This window comes from Perca fluviatilis, chromosome 14, assembly GCF_010015445.1.
Source record: "Perca fluviatilis chromosome 14, GENO_Pfluv_1.0, whole genome shotgun sequence".
Taxonomy (NCBI): Eukaryota; Metazoa; Chordata; class Actinopteri; order Perciformes; family Percidae; genus Perca; species Perca fluviatilis.
The window spans coordinates 22,447,791-22,472,479 of record NC_053125.1 but is presented as its reverse complement, the minus strand read 5'-3'; the positions used below and the strand labels follow the sequence as shown (position 1 = coordinate 22,472,479).

At 40.4% G+C, this 24,689-nt stretch overlaps 1 protein-coding gene across 3 annotated transcripts in view; it reads right to left on the bottom strand.

Annotated features, from left to right (window-relative positions):
• The window catches only part of arhgap36 (Rho GTPase activating protein 36), a 64,673-nt gene that overhangs the window by 38,620 nt on the left and 1,364 nt on the right, over nucleotides 1–24,689 (bottom strand). Inside the window, exon 1 of one of the 3 annotated variants that reach the window (XM_039821617.1) lies at nucleotides 19,483–19,593. The exons of 1 other annotated variant lie outside the window; for it this stretch is intronic. The gene's annotated coding sequence lies outside the window, so the exon portion shown is untranslated. Of the gene's footprint in view, nucleotides 1–1,756; nucleotides 1,952–19,482; nucleotides 19,594–24,689 lie in introns of those variants that run through there. One more of the 3 variants, XM_039821616.1, reaches the window with a different exon arrangement.

Here is a 24,689-nt window from a genome sequence, read left to right as displayed (position 1 = left end):
CTGTTTGAATGGGTTTCCCAGTTCACCATCATACAATAGGTCGATATTGTCCCTCTCGCTGGCCTGAAGGCTTTGCTGCATCATTGGTGACGTACAATAAGTTTACAGTCAGCTCTTTCCATCAACTCTTATGAGACTAAATATAGACCACTAGTGCAGAAACTGTGACCTGCTTTTTCTTTTTGCTTCATGTATCCTCTCTCAGTAGTTAGAAGGTACTCTGGAGCTCAGTGGCGTTAAGTACACATCAACAATACATACTTTTTTTTCCCCCACAAAAGCGTACAAGAAAAGGTTTTCCAGTTTAACAAGCATTAATTCAAGTGTGTTTTCTCACCCCTGAAACCCCATATTCATTATTCATGTTCCCCCCACTTCATTATTTCTCATAAGTAATGTGCTCAATTCCTGCCATTGCTCCATGATTTTCTCTAATGAAGGAACATTATCTTCATGTGATTCAACTCTACATTGTGTTTTTGTCAAAAAATAATGAGGAGTCTCATTAGGATGCTCTCAGAAAACACATCACAACTGAGCCTTGCATGCATTAGTATGCAAAGGTGCTTCTTACTCATATACGTAGACACTGGCGAGAAGGCAAACACACACACACACACACACACACACACACACACACACACACACACACACACACACACACACACACACACACACACACACACACACACACACACACACACACACACACACACACACACACACACACACACACACACACACACACACACACACACGCAGGCGACACTAACAGGCTCCTTGGCAACACTAAAGACTTAAAGAAACAGGTATTGCGTCAACACAGCAGACTGTGTCACTCCTTAGTGACTAAAGTGGCATGCTTTCCCCCTGCTTCCCCCCCCACACACACAGTTTTCAGGGATCACACAGACTCTGCTGTCTGGAATTCAATGGCAGGTCAGTACAAGAATAATAATAGACGCAGATAAGTAGAATGACGAGTTTATGTACGTGTAATTGTGTGTGTATGTATCGATTAACGCTGCATAATGAAAACCTACTAAAAAGGAAAGCAAGAAAGCGGGACTAAATTTGAAGATTCGTTCAACTTTTTTCACATGCCACAAATATTCTGGTCTACTTTCAGTTCGTGTAAACCCCCTTTAATCCTTAAGCAACTCTTATAAAACTACATGTTTAGGCGAAATATGTGACATTTGAGAAGTGTGAGATCCAAGACTCCTTATTGTGTTTAAATTAAAAGCTTGACCTCATTTGGGGGGGATTAATTAAGTAACCTGGTTTACCATCTTTTTAAAGAATGAATTAATGGTGTTTACAAAGTTGTGCACCTGCCTAATTTTAGCCAACAGAGCTCCCCAGAGTGCCATGAGCTTTAAAAAGGCATCTGCTGCAGCCAGACTACTACTACTCTTTTTTTTTTTTATACAAGATAAGACTATTGGGGAAAAGCAGGACAGATTCTCCGACAAACAAGTCTTATAACTTAAAAAATATATCTTCAATTGTTGAGAGGTTTTCTTTTGTGTTTTATTTAAATATATGTAACATTTGACTCAAACATTCACTGAGATTTTGCGTCATTTTATGTCACTAGTCACTAAAGTATAACCTAAGTTGAATCATTCATCAACTTTTGCAAATTTAAGTATGAAGATCACACAGCAGCAAATAGCCTCTGAGATGCTCAAGTTCACTTAAAACAAACACACACACACACACACACACACACACACACACACACACACAGTACCTGTATTGGGGTGTCACTTTCTCTCAATTAAAATCCCTTACAATCGGTTCTGGCACCTGTTTATCCAGACTTTGTTCAGACACTCAAATGCATCTCTGAGCACTGAGCCGGATGAGTCGACCAGCAGCTCGGAGGTAAAGTAGCAAGTGAGCGAGTGAGTGAGAGAGAAAGAGGGGGAGGGAGAAGTGAGAGAGGAGAGGAGGAGCGGCGCATTCTGATTCGACTTGCAGGAGCTGAGAACATAACACAAGAGAGAGGGGAGGAGCGAAAGGAGGGAGGGAGGGGAAGTGGGATAGGAGGAGGAAACAGGAACAAGGTGAAGGAAGAGTGAAGGAAGAAGTGAAGAGAGCAAGAGGGAGTTAAGACATTAAGGAGGGAACAATGCTAATGCCAGTATTTTCTCCTTTTGAAATTTTCGTTCCGTGACAGAATGCCTGTTTGTGTTTTGGCCTGTGTGTTGGTGGTGCAAGGTAGTGTTATTTTTAGCGGTTCCTACCGTAATTCTAAACCTAGGAAGTGTGTCCATCTGTCGGGTGGAGAGGACGGCGAGGTTGTTGTGTTACATTACATGTCATTTAGCCGACGCTTTTATCCAAAGCGACTTACATTTTGCTATTTATGTCAGAGGTTGCAAGCCTCTGGAGCAACTAGGGGTTAAGTGTCTTGCTCAGGGACACATTGGTTGATGTATGGCAGTGGGAATCGAACCCGGGTCTCCCACGCCAAAGGAACATGTCATATCCACTGCGCCATCACCACCCGTGTTTTAAGCGGTTCCTACCGTAATTCTAAGCCGAAAAGGTGTGTCTGCCAGTTTGCTACAGAGCTCTGCGTGATGGGCTTTTATGACTGTCAATATAGCCAGCATCTAACGTTAGCTATTTCGCTGGGCTGTCTCAGCCTGGCAACCTCTGTGAACTTCAAGCCTGGGGAGGAGGGGGTCGGGTAGATGACTCAGTATTTTGAATTTGTACTGCAGGAACTATTTTAAACACTAGCTGTCAGTATTACATATTGCACCTTTAAATGGGAGAGAAGGTGGTAGGAAGTGAGAAAATTTGAGAAGCTGAAAATGATAAACGAAAGGGCAGAAGGAGGTATAAGAGGGAGCAATAGGAAGGAAGGAGGTATGTAGGGAGCAAGAAAAGGAAGGTGGGAAGCAGAGAAGGAAGAAAGAAGGAGGTATAAGAGAAAAAGCAGGACGGGAGGAAGAAAAGAAGGAGTAAACACAAGGGAGAAGGATGTAAGTCAGAATGATAGGAGTTAGGAAGGGAGAAAATAAGGAAGGGAGAAAGAAGGGCAATAAGGAGACAAAGCGGTAAAACTGGAGAAAAGGAGGCTGGGTGGTAAGAGAAATGGGTTAAGGAGGGAAGGAATAATGTTAATGTAAAAAGGCTGGGAGGGAAAGGAGGCAAGTAAGAAAGGAGACAAAGGTAGGAGGTTGACAATGAAGTAAGAGAGGGAGGTTGGGAGAAAAAGAGGGAATAGAGGAAGAGAATAAAGGAAAGGAGGGAAGAAAAAGCAAAGCAAAAGGAACTGAGAGGTAAGGAGAGAGAGAGGGAGGGAATGTGAGCGGGAGGAGGATTTAAACGGGATAAAAGCTCTATAAAAAGAACTGACAGGAGAGCGGCAGATGAAAGGAGGAGACCTAAGGGGAGAAAATTATGTTTAATTGGAGAAGAAAGGAGGAAAAAGAGGAGGAGTTCTGCCTCAGGAGCATTTTCTATTTCTTCTCTCATTTCCAACACAACTAGTGATACCTGCGGTGCATATATCTACTAGGAAAATATTCTTTTACAAGCTGCTTCTTACTCACAGCTCCACCATTATAGTAAAATGTATTCATATAATCATCATACTCATATTTAATGCAAGTCTGTTTCAAGTGTTATTAATTAATCCACACTTTTATTTACTTGAGACGTTTTTTCATTTTCCCCAAATTATTATATTAATCCTACAAAAATGCCCTAGTTTTTGTTGCTATTTAAATCATTAAATTGACAAATTGAAAATCCTGCAGGAAAATTCCAACCTGCAATTCTGATTCCTTTCAACAGCTGTGCAGAGCCAGTGTGTGTGTGTGTGTGTGTGTGTGTGTGTGTGTGTGTGTGTGTGTGTGTGTGTGTGTGTGTGTGTGTGTGTGTGTGTGTGTGTACACATTAAACATGCCTGGAAATTGTCTGTCAGCGCTCCAGCTGTGGGGCCCAAAACAACAGCAGATAAAATAGCTGAGTTCACATTTCATGACCCTGATTATCTTATAAGGCTGGACGGTAAGTTTCTGCACAGGGGAATAACTACAAATAAACTATAACTCAGTAGCAAAGAGAAGAGAATTTAAAGCATCATCTTTCTTTTAAATTGCTGTTGTTGACCATTTTCTGGTTATAGCTGTGCGGTGATCAAATGTGTGTCATTGGGCAGCAATAATGGCCATGCTCCTGTGTGGAACTAGAATAATTTCTTTGGTATAATACTATACTTTTTTTCTTTTCTTTGGGCGCTAAACTCATTTTCATTTCTGCCATGACTACCAGTTAAAATCTCAACTGGACGCTGGATGTGCATCAGTGTTTTGAGACATATCTGTAATAAAAAAGTAAGAGTGACATATTAAACGAATATTAAAACTGACAAAGTATTGGTATATTTCTACTTTTACTTAAGTAAAAGTTCTGAGTACTTCTTCCACCACTGATAGGACGAGCAGTCTCCGTATAAACGATCGTCTGCTGTTGCATAATGCAGAAATGTGCTTATAACAGTAGAAATAGTCTTGACCTTGGACACCCTGGCCTGTTTTTTTTCCATTGATCTCATGGATATTACACTCCGGTCGGTGTGTCATCCAGCTTCTCGCTATCATCTTTTGATCCTCCTCACTTCCTGTATCGCCTCCATACATTTCCAGGTTAAAACTCACGAGTGACATTACATGGCTGTGTATCTGATGTCCTCAAACGTTGTGTGCTGACTCCGACTATCTGCATAAAAACAGGATGGATGATGAACAGGCACAGCACGCGCACGCGCACACGCACACACACACACACACACACACACACACACACACACACACACACACACACACACACACACACACACACACACACACACACACACACACACACACACACACACACACACACACACACACACACACACACACACACACACACAGCACTTCCTTGGCTACACCGCCACCTTCAGTCTAAATTGTGTACTACAAGACAAAATGATTCACTCATTAAACATGGGCGAGAGCAGGGAATAAATGCACAGAACAATACAAATTGTGATAGTTATCAATATTTTGCTTTCTGACTAATCTGAATAAAACTACCAAAATGTAAACTTCTAAGGAATAAAGAACAACAGAGTTGAGTTAACATAATATTACAGGAGTTTTTTTTTTTTTTAAAGCTACACAAGGGTTTATTTCTCAGCTCTGGATTTGACGCATGAAGGAAACAATTATTGATGAACACACACCCACACACAGATGTATCTAGTAGCAAAACACACCTTGGGCAGCAGTAAATGTGGTTTCTTGGCTATAAAGTTACCTGGATCACTTTTCTCATGCTGCTACGTGACTAAGCATCCAGCCAAGTATTGCACTGTGTAATGCATCATCAAGCATGGACAAAAACACTCTCACTGTGCAAATAAATAAAGAGCCAGTATAAACCAGAACTGCATTCACTCTCTTGTTATCTGGATTTCCATGTTTCACGTTTGGTGCCAAGTAATCATTTATGTGGCTGACAAAAAAAGTCTTGGGATATCATTTTATGGCTTATGGCTCAAAGTGCGCAGATTTTATGTAACTCATCTAATAGCTACTCAGACAGACAGACTGGACAGGTCACAGAGTCCTTTATGGGTAGATAGTCGGGAGCACAAAGCGATACGAGGTAAGGAGTTAATGGTTTCTAAATAGGGAGATGTTATGTCCTATGACTCCATTTACCATGACATAGGGAGATCAACAGATACCTGAGAGTTGTTGAAGGAGAGGTGATAATATCTGATACTATATTTGACCTAATATAAATCATAAGAATATAGGATTTCCCTGTTTTTTTAAAAAGGAACTTTGACACGTTTTGGCACTAACAGTGTTGGCCTTTGAAGGGGAAGACAGACAATGCATTGTGGCCCTTGTGTGACACTTAAGACTGTCCAATGGTGGACTGAGAGGCTGTCAGTTTAAATCATCAACTGGTTGGAGAAATCAAATGATGGTGAGTGACATTAAGGTAACACTGAGAAGTAAAAACATGGGAGCAGGAAAGAAGCCTACCCCTTAATCCTTTAACCATCTTCCCATTCTCTGCTCTATGATCTTAGTTTAGTGTGTGTGTTTTTATGTTTGCACCATTAGAGTAGCACTTTTCATTTTTTTGTATGTACTTACAATGACAATAAAGTCAATTCGGATTCTGATAAAAATGCATCACACCAGCGTATCTGTTCCCAGGGTCCAATGCTTGACAGCTCGATATCTTTTAATATGACACATGAAGGAGACCTTTCAAATGGTTTTAAGTTCTCAGCAAGAGTTCTCAGCAAGAGATACGCTTGCCAGGGAACATAGCACCCTGGGAACATAACAGATAAGCCCCTCCAGGGTGGGTGCTCCAGGGTGGGTGTGGCGCTAATAATGCCTCCAAAATAAAAAATAAAAAATACATTTTAGGGAAACTACAACAACTTGGCACTAAATATGCAACAGAGCAAACATGGATGCCTTATGTCTGTTGTTTAAGGCAATAAGCCTCACATTTAACAGATATAGTGCAATAGTTTCACAGTATTTATAACTCTCACGATACTTTTTACAGATGGGTGGCGCCATCTGCATTTAGATATTATTATTTTTTTTTATAGATAAAGATTTTCACAATTTCACCCTCTTCCTTCTTGTGTGTCTCTCTTCCTCTACCACCCAACTTCTTAAAATATAACCACGTTACATATTACTACTGTATTTCCTCCCATCATCTTTTGGTGTCTCCCTCTCTGTTTGTTTCCCAGATGATTTTGGGAAAAGGAGAAGGGGAAATGCCAATGCCAACAGAGGAAACAAGATTCCAGCGAGGATATCGATGACAAGTCTCTCTCTCTCTCTCTCTCTCCATCTTCTCTAAACAGGACGTTCACATCCACACCCATCATCATGCTCATCACCACCATCACTGTCTGAAAGCTTCCACCCTCCTCAAAACATCCTCCTCTCTTATTTTCTCTACCCGGTTGTTTGCTGCTGTGGCGGCGAGAACGCAGCAACGTTTCAATTACTTCCTGCTGAAAGAGGAAATTGTATTAGGGTTTAGACTGTGATGACGGCAGCCTCTCTTTTTACATAATACTGTGTGAGGTAAAGTCTCAAGCCCATATATGGAGGTTTGCTCCTTGACGCAGCATGCCCGGGTTCCACTCCGACCTGCGGCCCTTTGCTGCATGTCATTCCCCCTCTCTCTCCCCTTTCGTGTCTTCAGCTGTCCTGTCAAATAAAGGCCTAAAATGCCCAAAAAAGTGAAACGATTTGTCATAAACCAAGTAACAATAGTGTTAGCCACGATGCTAACGGCATTGATAACTAAGCCAAACGGTGCTGCCACTACTATTTTAGTGATTTAAAAGCAACCTGTTTCTTGCAGATTGTCACGTTACTGAGAATACAGCTGTCAGAAGGTAATATATGAAGGCAAAGCTAACTCTGACAGCTGTAGGGCAGCTAACGTCAACTTTAGCTGTCTCCATGAAGCTCCCAGCTAAGCTCCTATAACTTGCGACGCAGTTAGGAAACCAGAACCAGCTAACTATTGATAACATAAGCATTTTGGCCCGGTGGATGTCGATTTTAAAAAGTCGTGTTAAAACTATTTCCTATCCTTCTTCCGATTTCCAGCCGCAGCCTGTCACTCTAAAGCATTGAGTATCAAAAAATGCCCCATCATTCAATACTCAATTTCAATACCTAAGGAGTAAATCTCATCAGTCAGTGAGCCAATAAGCACGCAGCATGCTTCTACCAAGATCTAATAATGTCTGTGATTGGCTGTCTGACGTTACACATCGTAGAAACACCCAGGAAAAACTCTACGTTACTCACAGAGACGGGGCTCACGTAGTAGGAGCTGACAAATAAATAAAAAGATTTGAGCCGTATGTGTATTGTCATTTCTTTTTGTTAAAATGGATTTTATAAAATTGGTATCAAAAACCGTATCACTCAGGAACCGGTATCAAAGTCACAGTTTTGGTATCGATACCGGTATCGAAAATATTTAAATTACGATACCCAGCCCTAAGTTTGGGTTTATCCTGCAGAATCTGCAGCTTTTCAAGATGCTCTTAGCCTTCTCCGAGTTTGTCAGAGGCTAACCTACAATCATTTTTATCGAGTCTTCAGTCATGATGCTTTTGGGGAAATGAGGCCCAGCCAAATGACGCTTCTGTAGTTTGGCTAAACTGTGACCTCTGACCTCCCGGTTGAAGCAACCCTTTACAGATGAGCACATTATTTCTGCTGTAGCATTTTGCCAGCAAAGCGTAAAGATAGATGCGATGTTATACAACCCTGACAAGGACACAAAGCACCTGATTCATAACCGGAGGGTCACAAAGTTAAATGCTATTTGAACCATTTTATCAGATAATGATACAAATGAAATGCTAAACTATCTTACAGAAGCAACGCGGACATTCTTCAGCATGCATTTTTCTATTTAGTTTTAAATCAGATTACAGGAAGAATGTCTCACTTCAGGATGATTATTGAGAGCTTGTGTCTGTACGAACTCACTGAAAAACAAATGTACAAACACCTACCGCTGTGGAGGACCTAACTGGAATGATGTAGTGTGGAAGAAAAACTGAGAATGAACCAGCATGTTAACATGAAGCTGAGCCATTAATCAGCCGCAGGTTGGTTTGTTCTTCTTCTCTCCTTTTCACCTCCCAGAGGACCGAGGCGAGATGGAGATGATGTAATCACCATCTGCTCGCGTGGCCGTGCGACATACGTTTGTTGTGGAGATGGACTGGAGCATGACAGCATACAGCGATACATTCCATTTCTGTCAGACGGAATTTACTCTCTCCTTTGATCCAGCGTGCTTTTTCCGAGTTCATTTTATGTATTGCGACAGCGATATAAACCCGAGGAGAAGTGGAGGAGAGGAAGCAAAAAGCAGAAAGAGAAGAGGAAAAACAAGCAGCCTTGGGGGTGGGGGGGGGGGGATTTGATATGACAAGTTTGCCATATCAACTTAAAACATGACGATATGTCAGATATGTCAGTGTTTCTGCTGCGCCAAAGTGACTGAAAAAAAAAACAGTTATTACAGAAAGAAAATGGATGAAGACCTAACTTTATTAAATCGCATGAAAACAACACCAGGCTAATACAGTATAACCACACAGACCTCTACAAAGTCAGACTGCTCCCTTGTAACTCAAAATATCTCCGTTCTTGGCTGAGATGGACGACATAGCGTTGCATAAATTAGCCAGCAGCTAGTGGCTTAATACCGACAAAACACCACAGTAAATTTCAGCCTGCATGCACGTTTTTTCTCTCTCATAAAAACAAATATTCGAATCCCACAATTGAGAAAGGAATACCTACCCATCGAACGAATATTCGAATATTGGGATCTAGCCCTAGTAAAAAGGTAGACCGCGTCAAAAACAAACTTAATTCACAACGCAAAGCAAGTCCTAACTACTGTACATATTGAAATATAACTTATAGCGCCACGTAACGCCGCGTTCAGAGGTCATGGTCATTTAACATACTTCTGTGAGATCAGGTTTTGGAAAATGCAGGCTGCATTACAAAGTGAACTAAAGTAACCACAGTCAAAAAGATAAAAGGAAGCGTCACGGTGGCGACAGCTCTGACCCTGCCAAGCACCGGACACGGCCATCCATCTCAGGCTGAAAGCCGCGTTGGGATGTGGGCACCATTTTGGGGCGGACGGGGATTCCTCTAGAGGGAAAAGACAGGAAGAGTGGAAAATGCCAACCAGGGCTTTGAAGGTTCAGCTCTGCTGTCTCAGACATCCCCCGAACCAACAGGGACATGTAATAACTGTTGTGTGATATCTTGAACTCACAATGTAATATGTTTTTCTTTGCTTTATCTAATTCAACTTAGTGATTTTACTACATTTCCCAAAGTACCTTTAGAGACAACCACACATTGGTTGAAATCAACTCTTTATCCCGTCTCTTAGAATAACCTCCTGTAAAGCTCCACTCTCATTCCCTCCTCATCTTTGACAAGTTGCCTGTTGCTTGTGTAACTAACTCAGTCACATTACCAAGTGGATCTTATGGACAGATAACATTAACTTGAAATGACTGAGGCCGGGGCAAATCCTCTTAAAACCCAGAAAAACTGCTCACACTAGAGGTTAGTAAGCACAGCATGAAGGGGGGGGATTTAAAAACATGACATCACAGAGTGGAATCCAGTAATGTTCTTATATTATTTGATTTTCAAGGTAACTCCATTCTATCAGAAATAGAAAATAAAACATGATTCCTGCAAAGGATTTGTGTCAGAAACTTTTATCAACCTTTGCCAAAAGTCATTGTGCACTGACATCTCTTTAGATTTTAGCCCTCAAACAAAGAATATACATTTATATAAAATAAACATTTAAAAAAGGAGGAAACCAAGGGTTTTAAATGTTGATCCTAATGAGACCACGCTCCTCACCTTCCGCTCTGGGTGTTGCTCTTGTCAAAATCCCTTCGCTACGGGAAACAACAACAACAAACTTCCAGCTAGCAAGCCACATGCTGAAAATGGCATGTTTTGAAGATAATGTGCATCAAGCAACAAGGTAGGCCTGCTTGATTCTTTCGGTAAATGATTGTAAAGATTTATAATGTGTTTACGGCATTTACTTTCTAACTGGGATGTTTTTTGTGCCATTTTCTTTTGCCGGGTGCAAATGTTCCACCAAAACAAGTTCCTTCCCGAGGCTGTTTTGCAAAGCCGGCGATGCTGCATCCAGCGCCTAGCGCCGCCCAAGACGATTGTGAATGGTTTAGAGAAATGCAAACATTCCAGAGCGTTTTTGTTTCTCCTATCCTGGAATGGATCTGTGATGTAGCCAACAACAGAAAACTCTGATTAGACAGATAGTCTAGCTAGCTGTCGGAGGAGCAGTTAACCATAGTCCTCGTAAACCGACCGGAGCTTAGAATGTCAACACAAAGAAAGCGGAAGGGGACGGACATCCGGCTGAAAATTAGGGACATCTGGCGGAATTTCCGGTGGCACCTGAATAATCCCGGAAATTAAACGTCGTCGATATAGACGACTTGTGACCTAAATCCCCCGAAAGTGACGTGGCTGAACTAGCATCCAGATCTCAGGTTATGTCAGAGACAGTCTGCTGCGTGAGCCAAGAGTTGAGAACGATCCTCCAGCCTCACAAGTCAGTAAATCAGCCAGACGCTGATGTTAGATGTTAGTTAGGAGATCCATCATGAAGTCCCAAACGCTGACATGCACTGGACGATGAATACATGTGGACAGACTGAATGACAATGCCTCTCTTTGCTTTGCACTTTTTTGCACATTTTTCCCATGAGGGAGTAAAGAAGATTTAGGGGCAACAGACTTGCCAAGAATAATACAGCTTCAATTTTTCAAAGAAAAAAAAAAAAAAAAAAAAAAGAGGTATGCCTGGCTCTCTTGTGACTGAATTTCTGACAGACTTCACACAACATAAACACGAAGACAGAGCAAAGGAGAGAGAGAGAGAGGCGGGAGAGAGTACAAGATGGAAAGAGTCTCGTCCATGTTTCCACTGTTTTCCTTCCCGCTCTTCGCCTCAGATTTACATGGCTAAACACTGAGGGTTAAGAAGTGGGAATCCTGTGGTTTTCCTGTCATAATTCAAAGAAAAGGTCTTCCCAGGACAGCGGGGATCCGTCGACACCACACACAGATGCAGAAATCACGCACATACCTCGACAAACATGCAAAAGTGCGTTTTAACTGAACAGAAAACCCTACACAGATGTTATCCGTCCTTCTCGAAGCCAAGAATGATTAGCATCTCTTCGGCTACTGATTAACTAGCTTCTTAACCACATCCCCCCCTCTGCATGCTGGTATCTCTGCTCTTATCACTTAGCTTTCACTTTTACAGGAGCAACAACTATACCATTTTTCCAGACCCAAAGCACTAAATGATCATTACTCCCATTACAAGTAAAATGTTATGCATTCACCTTTTAGAGGAGGGAGGAAGGAACAAGACTGATAGTGTCAGGTGAAAAGATCAGATGTAAAAGAAAGGAAGAGATAGAAATTAAAAGATGTGTACATCTTATAAGCTCAGAGGATAACGCTGGTGTTAGCTATATTTTTCTTATTGTCAACAAACCAACAAGGCTTTCGTTTTTCTCTCAATACTTCCTGACTTTTCTGTGGCGCTCAGCCACAAACCCGTTGCTTTCTACTTAAGTAGTGACGATGTGGATTTATTTTTTACCTTAAGCAAAATGCAAATGAATGGGTACTGTAGCTTTGAGAAAACTTTTTAGGCACCGACCGAATTGCCTCTAAAGTATCGAGTATCGAAAAAAATGCCACGTCATTCAATTCTAATTTCTATACCTGAGGGGTAAAACTCATCAGACTCAGTGAGCCAATAAGCATGCAGCGTGCATCTATCAATCAATCAAACTTAATTTGTATAGCACTTTTCAAAAAGGTCATGGAACACAAAGTGCTTCACATTATAAAAACAGACAATTTCACCCCCACCACAGACACGCATGCACGCATACACAGATTTAATGTAAAAGGCAATCAAAGCATGAGGTGTTGAAACATGATCATGAACCAGCATAAAACAAGCAAAACCCACACTTGCACTAGAGGCGGAGCAAGGTCTTAAAGGGAAGTAAAGATTAAAATAAATAACAACGGTAGAAAGATGAAAATAAAATAATGAAATAAAAGTAATCAAAATAAGAGAATAGGAGAGTAAAATAGAATACCAAGATTTAATAATGCTGGTGATCGGCTGTCTAACGTTACACATCGTAGAAACACCCAGGAAAAACTCTATGTTACGCACAGAGACGGGGCTCACGTAGTAGGAGCTGAAACATAAATAAAAAGATATCGTAATGGTGTAATGTTGTAATTTAATTTTGTTTTATAAAATTGGTATCGAAAAAAGTCACAGTATTGATACCGGTATCAAAATGTTTTTAACGATACCCAGCCCTATTGTCAACTATTAAAGTAATCGCCATCTATTTCGATAAGCGATTCATTGGTTTGTGTTATTATTTATGAAAAGAAGTAAAGAATTATCTGTTTCCAGTTTCTTAGATGCGAGTATTTTCTAGTTGCTTCACTCCTCTGTGACAGTAAACTGAATATCTTTGAGTTGTGGACAAAACAAGATATTTGAGGACGTCATCTTGGGCTTTGGGAAACACTAATCGACATTTTTCACCATTTTCTGGATCGAACAACTAATCGATTAATCGAGAAAATAATCAACAGATTATTGAAAATTAAAATAACCGTTAGTTGCAGCCTTACATTTGTTGGGACTATTTTCAGTTGCGGAGTAATAGACATTTGGTGCTCTAGTGGGGCTTGGGTCATAAGTGATGTAATATTAGTCAATATTATTAATAACAGGAAGATGTCACCCAGCGCAACAGTGTTTTTAGGAACAGTTGGAAGTGTTTTTAATAGTTTTTGGACAACAATGGCACTCTAAGGCACAGAGAAAGCAAATATGTCAGGCTCTGGTTACACCCACTCTAGTTATTTGGTTTTGTTCACAATAAGAACAATATCGAATGTCGTCAGAGGTATTGTTTAAGATGTGTTTTGAATAGGGCTGGGTAACGAATTCAATACTTTTAAGTCACTAACCAAACTGCCTCGAAAAATGCCCCGACATTCAATACCTAATTGGGGGAGAGGAGATTTGTGAGGGTGTCCAAACACTTAACATCATTTTTTTAAATGAATGAAAAACAATATTGATTTACACATCACACAAATACAAACTTTAACAACAGTTGAAAATAGGGGCAATATTGGGAGACTTTGGCTACATTGAGTAAGGTACGCAAACCGTTAGCGGAGCGTATGTGCCGCGGAAAGTATGTTTTAACTGGCTACACCTGAGGCGCACACACACGCCGTAGGGTTGTGTGAGTCACAGGCGAGACAGAGAGCTTTTGCTTTGGGATTGTTGTTGTTTCTTCAGTTTTTGGAGCCGGCACAGCGCTGTGAAAACGTCAATCTACAGTCAGCTGTTATCAGAGGACACAGGTGAGGGAAAACAAGAAAGACAAACAGAAACTCTCAAAATGAAACTGCCAATATTTTCCTGTATATCGGTAGTTTAATCTAAAAGAAATCCATTTCTGTGTAAAAGGGTCACACACGCCTCGCGTAAAAAATATAAATAGAAGACTGTCCTATTTTACGCTTGTAGGGCGGATCTCCGTGGAGCATACCAAATACAAATAGTAGAAAGCCTCCAAAAAGGAAAGTACTCTGGTACCATTACTTAAAACTTCACATAAGTAGTATTTGAATGATACGTATATTCTACCTCTGCTCTCCATCCCCAACTTCCATTAGCTGTTCAGTGACCAGTGAGTGGCATCTCCTGCAGCAACACAACAACTACCACAACAAATAAAATGCTTTTTCTTGCCACAGCCTCTGCCCTGTCAGGCTGCCACATGGCAAGCAGCATCACTGCTGTGAATCCCCACAGCTAACTAACTAATCCCTCTCTCCTCCATGTGGTGAGAAAATCATCTTTGAGAAAACAATCTGGAATAAAGATAGTAATAAAAAAACTGACGTCAAGAGATTTAACAATCTGCGCAGAGTACAGAATATCCTTCTCATGATATGCAAAATAACTTCTAAATCACACTTAATATACTAAAAATGGACACAAATATTCAGATAGATAGATGTTATCTTTGCACATGCACGTTAAAACCAAATGAACTGATTTAGGAGATTCCGTCCTATCTTTTTGTAGACATTTGTCGGTTTCTTTTTAATTCTGTTTTTCTTAACCAATACTCCTTATACTATTGTGTGCTGTACTCTAACTGTTTTACACGGATCAGTCTGTTCTGTTGTAGGTTGTTGTTTTGAGCTCTTGCACCCCATTTTTTATGTGGAACCGACTGCATATGGCAAATAAACTTGACCTGGCCTACAGTGTCAGTGTACCTACTGTACTATGGACTGACAAATCACAGCTTAAACCTCTTCATTCTAACCACTGAGTAGACTGTAGGGCCCACAGGGCCCACAGAAAAACCGACTAACTCAATATTTAGAGCTCACAGCACCAGTGTGCTTCAATAATGATCGAGGGTCACTTAAGCTTTTCTGGACGGGAAAACCAAAATCGAAAGTATTTGGTAAAGTTTAAATCATTTAGTTATTATTCTTTTGGGGCCAAAACTATTTCAAATGTAAGTAATTCATTTGGTGTCTTGAATTACACTGTTTTTATCTCTGTTAAAACAGTTATTATTGAAGGAAAGAAGGAAACAACAAAATGATGAACAAAGTAATTCACTGGACGCTTTTGTTCTGAGTCAAGTTCATTCATATAGGACTCATTTTCTGCAGTGAAGTTTGTGGACCTGCAGCTGGAAGTACCCACTGAAAGCTGGTTATATAACTGTGAGTGAGCACGACTGATGGGAGATTACACACTGTTTACGAGGACACCCTGAAGGCACTGGCACTGACTCCCAAACCACTGTAGCCACACACACACACCGGACACACACTGACACACAGACACACAGACGACTGCTGGCACACACCAGATGCAAAGAACCCTTGAAGGTATCACCAGAGTGCAGTGGAGAGAATGGATTAATGTTAGAGGTTAAAATAAAAGTGCTATTTTTGTGTCTGTCAGCAGATGTGAAATTATGGAAAACCTGGTGGAGATTTATAAAAACGTAGCGGGAAATCAAACCCACACGTTTGAACGCGAGTCAGTAAAAGTATGAACAACCATCCAGTTCATTCTGGATGATATTAAAAGTCATATCCTATCGCACACTTTTTTTTTTTTTTAATTCATAGCCATTTTTATGAGAATTCATGACGTACATCTGGTGATAACATTAAAGATGCAGTAGGTAAGTCTTATAAAACTAACTTTCTGTCATATTTGTTCCAGTAGAACTACATGAATTATGTAATATAAAAAAAAAAAATCCAGCTCCTCTGGCACCACCTACAGCCTGTAGTGCGATTGGCAAAATTCCACCACTCCCGGTTGATTTTTTTCCAATCAGGGCCACAGGGGGGGGGGGTCTATCTGCCTGTCAATCACTGCTCAGGCACGCACACGCATATAAGAGCGTTCTCCCCTCCCCCCTCCCTGCAGAAAGGTTTCCCAAAAAGCCGGTGAATATTGGAGTGGCTTTTCAGAGGTGGCGTGAGCTCCAGGATTTTAAAGATCTGAAGAACGATGCAGATGTAGCCACATTTATTCTCGACAGGTAACATAATTACCATGAATGATTTATCTTTCACTTGGTTATTAGTAGTCAAAAGTCCACAAAGCTACGTTGGTGAGGATAATAGTAACGTTTGCACAGTGGTCGGTCTGACATGATGCTGAAATGTAAAACAGTAGTTCCTGTGTTTTTCTGTAGATATTGGTATCTGCTACTGTACTGGATGTAAGATTAATCAACTTGTCATTTTGGCCAATATAACAAAACCAAATTTTGCTAGCATTCGACAACTACATATCCCTCGAGTCTTAGCCACTCACAAACTGTCAAAGCCTCATGGGACTTGTTGACAGTTCAGCTGCATTTCATTCTTTATTCTTTATTTTAGTAACGGTGCTGACAAAACGCATTCATGTTCTTGTTGTCGTAACAATCAAGTATCAAAAAGTGAGGAGGACACGCTGTTGGACGCTGTCCTCCTCTTGTACTTCAATGCCTGACGAATCTATCTCTTTCTCTCCCTGACCCTGTCTTTCACTGGTTGAAGCCTGAAAATATTGTAAACAAATTAATAACATAACTAATTCCACTGGTCGGACTGTTCAGTGGAATTAGCTGGTCCTCATCCTCAACATGTGCCTTTTTCAGTCGCGGAAAATACTTTTCAATACTCAGCCAGAGTAAAAAATGACGTAACAGTATTTATAATACGTTTATTTGATTCACAGCTGCTACATATTGACATTGACCTTGACAACCCAACTGCATTTTACCGCAAACTTGCAAATAGTTAACTTTCTAGAGCAGGTACAATCGCTTGTTTGCTTTGTGTGTGTGTGTGTGTGTGTGTGTGTGTGTGTGTGTGTGTGTGTGTGTGTGTGTGTGTGTGTGTGTGTGTGTGTGTGTGTGTATGTGAGCGAGACACAAGTGACAGATAGACAGAGGAGAACAGGGAAAGGAAATGCAGAAGAACGTGTTTTAAATAGCGTTTAAAAAAAAAAAAAAGAATAACGCAATGTGTGGCAGCTGGTGTTGCTAGTGCGGCACACCGCCACACATTAGTCTATGTGTGGGAAACACTGTATTGAAAAAAAATAAGTTGCTATGCCAAACGCCAATACAACAGCAGAAGAAGAAGAACACGCATAGACAGTGAAGCACATAAACGCTAACAAACGTCGGATAAACAACGTAATCACGGGGGTGGTCCCTGATATTCCCAGGTGTTATGAAAGGACCATTTTTTGACACCCGTGATGTATAAAAGAGGCGTGACACACAGCTGGAATACACAAACCATGGCAGATGTGCCACACGGCATATTTAATTGACTTAACTTTAAAATGACAGCTCTGAAGCGGAGATGTCTCATTTTGTTTTATGTCTGTTGCCTCGACTCCTCTCTCCTCTTTTTTCTTAGTTTTGAGGAAAGGAATTGAAGATGTACAAACTGAGAAATGAGAAGAGGGGCTGAACAAAATAATAGAATCAAATGTTGCAGACTAAAAAAAAATCAGTCCAACAGACAAAACAATATTAAAAACAGATAACACTAAAAAGTCCAGAAAGAGCAACAGCGAAAACTGCCAATGGAGCAGTTTACCATCAAATGATCAATCAAAACAGATGTATGTAATCAATTCTGTAAGAAAAGGTTTACAAAAAATAGGGTGGAAAGTTCACCCAGAAAACCAGCACACTTTGAAATGAATTACAACTTTTCCACGTTATAGGAGAAGTTCTCCTGTCAGGGCAACGCTGAAAATTCACTGAATCGAATTTGGGAGATTGAAATAGCATTAATAAATAAAGTGTCCATTCAACTTTTACTATTGCTGTCCTATAAAATCTAAAATTCTGAATAAAAAGAATTGTACAAAGTGACTCCTACCTTAACGAGACTGACTTTCATTGTGCCACAAAGGATTTGTACGCCTCCCTGACTGTGTTGTGGTAAAAACTAGAAATGAGCAGTACTCTCTTCTGCGTGTATCTTTCTATCTGAGCCAGTAGGAAACCGTGAGATGGACTGCAGGTGACACCAGAGAAGAGGAGTTGGTGGGATCTGATCCTAAACCAGCAGAGATATGGCTCCAGAGCCCGGGGGTCGGAAATGAGCCAGTCACACCCACGTTTCTTCTCCCCCCTCTAAATCGTCAGCATTTCAACGTAACACACTTTGTGCCTTTATCTTCATCTCCCCTACTCATCACATTTGGTGCTCATTGTAAATCCTAGCATCCAAGATGTTAGGTAATATGCACACACCGGCAGAAGAAATCATCGCACACATATTTCCACACACAGACTGCAGATCATTTGGTTTCTTCACATACTTTTCTAAGTACGAGCAAAGTAAAAGCCACACAGGCACATATTTGCCAAATGCAATACGTCTCACAGCAGTAACTCAGCCAAAAGCAAATACTCCTTCTAGATATATTTGGACTTAAAAATACTCTCTGTATGCATTTACAGTTAAATAAAATTCCTTCTTGATGCATTTATACTTCAAAAAAATAACCCACACTGATGCATTTAGACTAAAAAACTACTCCTTTATGCATTTACAGTTAAATAATATTCCTTCTTGATGCATTTAGAGTTAAAAAAAAATATTCCTTTTTGATGCATTTACAGTTAAAACACTGCTCTATGATGCATTTAGAGTTAAAAATATTCCTTCTTGATGCATTTACAGTTAAAACACTGCTCTATGATGCATTTAGAGTTAAAAAATATTCCTTCTTGGTGCATTTACATTTAAAAAAACTACTCAAATACGTCTTACTGATGCAATTAGACTTGACAATACTGATACTAATATCCTGATACATATAGTTAAAAACGAATTTATACGAATACGAATATATACAAGATCTTTTTTATTTTCTTATTTATTTGAGCTATTTTATAATTCACGGTTTGTTTTACTGTTAAGCACATGTGACTTTGTGCAATACTAATAGATACTAAAGAAGAGCACGACTTCAAGAGAAGTGAATTTGTCTTACAGGGTAAATACATGTCGTAAATAAGTAGTAGGGTAGTGTAACCACAGACTGGAGTTCAACAACAAGCAGCTTCCTCATTGAACCTCGCGGTGAACACAGCCAAAACAACATGCACGCTAGCTTTCTGTCTGTATGTAAATATCAAGAGAGAAAGTTTGATTAAAGCATGTAGACAATTCTTACCAGGGTAACTTTTTTCTGTCCAGTGGGAAGGCTTCAAACGTCAAAACATGTAGAGTAATCACCTCTGTCTTTTGCATGCATACTTCTTTACAGTAGAGAAGCATGGATGTATTAAGACAACAGGAAACATGACGAGATCACATTAGCTTCCTCTTCTCTTATCTCTGTGGTAGGCTGCTTTTCTGAACATTAATGTAATTCAGAGACGTTTATGTAAAGGCTTATTGTTCATGTGCAGGAGAGATTTTCTAACATCAGACAACGCCAGAACGAGTTCTGTGCCGCGGTGCGCCGGTGTCAGAGGTAAATGTTTGTGTGCAGTAGCAGGTACATAAAGGTGATGGTGATCGGTGATTGGCTCTTGTGTTGGCGGGAGTTAAAGCAACAGGTGTACTTGATTGGCTGAAGTGAAGCAGGAGGCAGAACCCTGTGAATTTTAAACTGGTTGGACAATTAGGAGAGGCAGGGAACCATATGAATATGAATAACAGCCGATTGGGAGTTACTGATGAATTTTATCCCGTTTACACGTACATGGTTATTTTGAAATTGTTCATTTGTGCCCTTCATTTTCACCCAAATGGAGAATTCGCCTCTGAAAACGATTCTTTCTAAAAACTCCGGCCAGAGTGGAAATGTGGGAAAACTTTGTTTGCACGTTTGCATGTAAACTGAGACAAACGCTTAAGCCAAAGGATTTCTAATATAGGAAGAAGTTCCACTCCCTCGTTACTTCCGGCTTCTGAACTGGTTGCAGTACCACCAGAGTTCCATATAGGGGGCGCTCACAGGCCAGTGCAGAATGAATGGGGCTCAATGGAGTTATACCCCTCAAAATCCACTTTTCTCAGGACATAATGTTTTGTCTAGTAATTTGAATGTTGCATTCGAAAGGGGAGGCTAAGAAAATACACACTGCTTGGTGTTCGAAGTCGTTTTTTTGTTCTAAAAAGCATTTTAAAATGTCAATGACGTCATACACATATAAGGCCAGAGATACTGCTTTACGGCAAGCTCTGAGTCGCTTCCTTTGTTCTCTCGAGGCATCGACAACACAGCTAACAGGTAAGGCTCTCCCTGTCAATACACATGCTAGAAAGAGGTTTGCTAATGTTTTAAAGACCACGCCGAAATATTCACTCTGACATTCTGGCTCTGCTTTAGATGCCGTCAAGGGGGATCTCCGATCGTAATCAGACCTTCACTGACCAATCAGCATTCATTAGCTGAATGCTAGCGTGTTATGGGCAACAACGACTCACCCTGTAAGAAATCAAAAGTACATAAGTACTCGTTCATTCAACTTTCGACCTATAACCCATGTTGAACTTGCAAAAACTAAAATCAAATCTGACGTTTCTCAACAACAATCAGGCGAAAGAGACACATTTAGCCGTCTAGCTCCATAGAGTCCCATTCATTTTGCTATGGACCGCGATCACCCCTAGTGGAACTCTGGTGGAACTGCAACCAAATTCGGTACAACGGGGCTGAATAGGGAGTGGAACAGCTTTCCGTAGACCGGCTTTGCATAAGCTTAAGCAGCCGAAGAAGTGAGGAAGAGAAGAGAGAGGAAGTGATTCGTTGCTATTTTCGGGATTCTGATTGGCTACCGTGGGCTTGAGCTTCTCGTTACACTGCCACCTACAGGTTTGGCATGCTCTTGACGACATTGACGGCATATATACACGGATACACCTAAACAAACTGAACAAAACTGACAGCTGTGCACGATGTTATTACAGAGAGGTTGAAATGTCCGTTTATGAAAATAGCTGGCCACGTGTAAACATAGCATTAGTTTTTCATGTTTTCTTACTTATCTAGTAACTTTCATCTAGTCATAAAGATTTTTTTAATTTTTTTGGTTTGGATTAATGTTTTTGCTCTTTACCTTGGAAACAGCAGAGAACAACACAGTTTGGATATTTTGAAGTGGGGTTGTATGAGGTACTAATTCATAGTCAGTGCATTACTAGTCTCCCATTACCACCCCTATCTCCACAGTGCTGGGGAGGAAGATATTGCTACATCACAGATACATTCTGGGATAGTATCCCAACGCTTCCGAATTCCCGAACGCTTCGACGGTGGCTCTGCAAAATGGTCTCGGGAAGGAACTTGTTTTGGTGGAACATTTGCATCCCGCAAAAGAATACGCCACATATAATATTAAATTAAGTCAACTGTTCACATAATTCAATAACGTGAGCTATTTAAATTAGCTGGATACATGGTTAAACGTAATTTGCTCTTAACTACAATAACAATATGCTCTTGCCAGTGTGTACGGCATCCATAGTCAACCTCTCCAATCGATCCCTAAACATCCCCGTTAGATATAAACAGGGCTTTGAATTAATTTTTGTAAACACCAGCCAACATGGCTAATACATTTTTAAAGTAACCAGCCAATCAGATTTTGCACTAGCCAATTTTTATCTCCAGGGATACTAAAACAGATTATGAGTGCCGTGCTGAATGCATTTAAGCAATCATGTTTCTTTAAAAATATGTGTTTGGGTTGATGGTTGGTAGATAAATAAACATTTACATTTACTTTTCCTAACTAACTTGAATACTTAATTTCAGCTTCTCTGGTTTGTCTAGCACAGTACCATTCATTTACAAGCGCAACACACCCCAAACCGTCCAAATTTCTTGCTGGAAAACAGACCAATCTGTAAACACTGACTTGTTGGATCGTTTTAAACAAACGATTTAAACAAACGATTCGCTTCATTCATCACCGGCCAAATTGGCTCGTAACTTTACAATGTTATACTAGCCAAAGTACATTTTTACCAGCATTTGACGGGTTGGCGTGTGTCAATTTAAAGCCCTGGATATAAATGCCGTAAACATGTTTGTAAATCTTTACAATCATTCACCCAAAGAACCAAGCAGGCCTGCCTTATTGCGTGATTCAACTTTTCGTCAAAACTTGCCATTTTCAGTGTGTAACATTAGCTCGCTAGCTCGGAGGTTGTTCTTGCTGTGAAGCCGACAAAGCTTGTCAGGCAATGTACTTCCGTTGATCCATAGTCAGTCAGAAGCAGACAGGATTACTGACACCCAAGATAAACTATGTACTGCTGTGGACCGGGGCTGCAGCAAGACAGATAGCTAGAAAAGTAAGCATCCTTTATCTTTGAAGTATTTACTTGACATGTGATCACCTCACAAACAACAACAGCATGAAAACCTATACCACAGCAATGCAACAAGTCACTGCATCAGGTGCAGAGGTCAAAGCCACTGCATCCAGTACATAAATACGACCAAGTCTCACATACTTGGACCTTTAAATGGGATTTGTCCACTTCATGGAGCCAAATACAGTTCCAGACTCATATCCACAAATCAAAAAGATAGGCAAGAAATGTGATTGAGCCATACAAGCTGCACATAACCGTGACAGAGGCGAGGGGGAGACAGATGGGGAGAAAGGTTCAACTGAGAGCAAAAAACAAGAGATGACAGATGGGCAGATGCAGAAATAATAGTTTGAGAGAAAAGTGATGCAGCTGTCTGGTAATGTTTAAGAGGAAGGAAAAACAGAGAGATTCACGGTGCATGGCACTTAAGTAGGGTATTGTATGAATAAAAACATGATATGGATATCTGGTACCACATACAAAAACATCCATAAGTGTACATACAGAAAATGAAAATAGAATTATTGTTTTACAGAAGTCCAAATTTAAGCAGAACATTTCCTAGTTCCAGCTCCAGGCTTTGCAGCTTGTCTGTCTTACGTATGTGATATTAAAAATCTTTTGGACTTTTGTCACCTTAAACTCTAGATCTTAAATTCTCACTATTTCTAGACGTGTTATAGATGAAATGATTAGTCAGAAGAAAAAGTAATGAAAAAAAAAATCTGCAGATTAATTTCTAGTAAATAATTCAGTAAAATAAGTTGTTATTTTCATGCTTTTAAACCTGTATTCGTTGCTGTTTTGGTCACTTTGGGATAAGCTGTTAGCACAACATTGACATAACATCACCTTATAGGGTTGATATGGTGAACATGTTGCCTACTTACACATCCCGCAAACATGGAGCAACATTAGCATTCTTTTTGTGCCTGCACACCTGATTAAGCTCAATGTTTACTCTCTGTTTTTGGTCTCCACCAACTCCAAAAAGAAAGATTTGTCTGTTTAGCTGATAAGTAGTCTATATCCATGACGTTAAACTTCCGGGATTGCTCCCGTGCTGCCGGAAATTCCGCCGGATGTCCCTCTTTATGGCCCGATGTCCGGTAACTTCCACTTTCTTTGTGTTGTAATTCTAAACTCCGGTGGATTTCTGAGGACTATGGTTAACCGCTCCTCAGATCTCTGCAGGGTAAATGCAGACAGCTAGCTAGACTATCTGTCCAATCTGAGTTTTCTGTTGCACGACTAAAACAACTTTTGAACGTACACGTTCCACCAAAACAAGTTCCTTCCCGAGGCTATTTTGCAGCAGCACCGAGGCTCCGTGCGGTGCTCAGCAACGGCCAAGACGGATTGTAATTGGTTTAAAGAAATGCCAATAAACCAGAGCACGTTTTTCTTCCATCCCGGAATGCTGTGTAGACTAGCCAGACCCTCCTCCGCAGCGCTGTGGAGGAAGGTCTGGCAATGCGAGACTAGATGCTAAGTGCTCCAGTCTGTTAACCAGCAGAGAGTGTTTTAGCTAAAAACAACACTACGAGGTTGATGAGAGCGGTGAGAGTCACCCAAAGTATTAAAGCTGCATGGTCGTAAAACCAAAACAACGAGCTGAACAAGCCGACATTACGGTAATCTGAAGGTCGGTAGATCATTCTGTGTGGGTTAATTACAACATAGTCATTTGATCCAGTATTAATATAAATAAGTCTTGATTAATGCAGCTTCAAAGGGGTTTAGAATGTGATTGTGCATTGCTGGCATTAAGTTTCAACATGCTTCTGCGCCATTAATAATGTTACTATGCACTAAGTCAACGCACATTACAGTGAAGTTTAACAGACTGCGGGTTGAAAGCAGTATTGAGTATCAGCAATCATTTGTCTTACTAAAGATAAGACATTCACATAGGAAAGGTTTATAGGAAGCTGTTTAAAGACAATAAATGGATTTTACATTATCAAGCAGAACTACAGGTATAATTAGTATTGATTCAGACCATTCGTTTGGAGTACCTGGAAAGAAATAATCAAGATAAATTGTCTG